This window comes from Charadrius vociferus, unplaced genomic scaffold (assembly GCF_000708025.1).
Source record: "Charadrius vociferus isolate BGI_N301 unplaced genomic scaffold, ASM70802v2 scaffold90, whole genome shotgun sequence".
In the NCBI taxonomy this organism is placed as follows: domain Eukaryota; kingdom Metazoa; phylum Chordata; class Aves; order Charadriiformes; family Charadriidae; genus Charadrius; species Charadrius vociferus.
Genome location: NW_009647222.1, coordinates 238,404 through 240,288, shown reverse-complemented (window position 1 = coordinate 240,288; position 1,885 = coordinate 238,404).

The window sequence follows — 1,885 nt, the reverse complement described above, 5'->3', positions numbered from 1 at the left end:
GGGGGGGAGGGCCAACAGCGGGGTTATTTGGGGGAGAAACGTCGGGTCTCGGGGTATAAACCCTGTTTTTACGGTTTAGGGCTGCGGGCAGGATAAATGTGGCCTCTGCGGGGGGAAGGGGAGGGCTCTGTTTCATCAACAGCTGCGCAAAACCCCCCCACCCCCCAAACATCCATTTTTCTTACCAATAATAAACACGAGAAAAGAGGAGGGTAGAGGGTTTTCTGGGCAAAGTCTGAGAGGAAGGCTGCTGTTTTCCTTGGCTGGACTAGCAGCTCTCTCCACTTCTCCTAAAAACGGTCGAATATGTCATAGGAGGGGCTGAAGCCTTCTCTTGGGGAAGGGACAAATACTTCCAGGTGACCAAGAATAAAGATGGTGGTGGCACATGCATATCCCAGCCTGGCCCAGTGCTTCAGCAGCACCCAAACCCGAGGGGGTAACAGACAAAAGTGTAAGGTTCTGTTTCCAAAAGCCAGTATCTTGAAGAACTGATAAAAATGAAAAATAAAATATATTTAAAAAAGCCAGTTTTCTTGGGATTTTGAGCTTTTTGGCTGTAGTGAGGGAAACCTGCCCCCTCGCTGGCAGCGCCTCGCAGAGCCCTCCGCCAGCCCAAACCCAAAAGCACCATGAGCAGTCCAGAAGGAGATCAGCCAAAGATGGTGTGGGTCTCAAAACAAAGCTTTCGCACGGATTAGGTGCTTTTCATCCCGGAGTTTTTTCTCTCTAGTGCTCCTGGAACCGCTGCTTATCTCAGAAATGGGGTGGGCTGGTGATCCTGCTGTTGGGAGTAGAACACACTGTCCCGGTTTGAGCGGCACAGGATTAATTTATCTTTCAGTAATTTTACGTTTCAATAAGGTCTCTTCTAATGCCAGGGGAAACTGCAATTTCAGAAGTCGCCAGTGCCTGAATTTGTGAAAATATTTACTTTATAGCCAGCTATGGTATGTGGGTTTCAAGGTCTCAGTGTTTTCGAGCTTACCAAGTGCAGGGATAAGGAGGAGCGAGACCCGGGCACTTGACCCAAGCTGGCCAACGGGATTATTTCATACTATGAATGTCACATTCAATGTAAATTTGGGAGTTTGCTGAGGAGTTCTCTCTCTCTTCCTTGATGGATGCCATCCTGAGAATTCCTTACCACCGGTGCTGGACCTCTGAGGCCTTCCCTTCCTCCCAAAGCCATAGCACTCACAGTGTCCCCCATTTACTGTCTACTGCCAGGAGTGCACAGCTTCCTATGGATATAATTGAGTATAATTCTTGTATATTTTGTATTGGTATTGGGATCAATATTGGTTCTTTAGTGCTATTAATGTTAATTATCTAGGCTTATTGTATTAAATCTGTTTATATTTCAATCCCCAGGTTTCCTTGGGTTTTTTCCCCCAATTCCCCTTCCCGGGTGGGGAGGGGTCATCGGGTGAGAGAATAATTGTCTAAACAACAATAAATTGTTGTGGGTTCTTCAAAGCATAGCACACACATACACGTGTACATTACATACACATTACATACACATAACATACACTTCCTCAGAAGAATCTGGTACAGCTCATGAGAAGAGAGACACAACTGAGTAATAAAAGAAAAAATAAAAATGGCAGGAGCACGTAGAAATATATAAATACTGGAGAGTGGTAAGGCAACATCTGCACTCCGCATGCTTTTACAGTCATGAAAGTATCAGGCATCTGTGCCCGAAACCCCTCGAAAAATGTAAGAAGACACTGCCACAACCCAATAACCACTGGTAAACTCCATGTTTTATAAGATCCGTTTGTGCTCACCTAAATTAACCCTTCGCGTCGAGTCCCACCTTGTGAGTAACAGACATTTTCGCCCTGAGGTACCTGCAGGCCCCGCCCCCAGCAGGCCC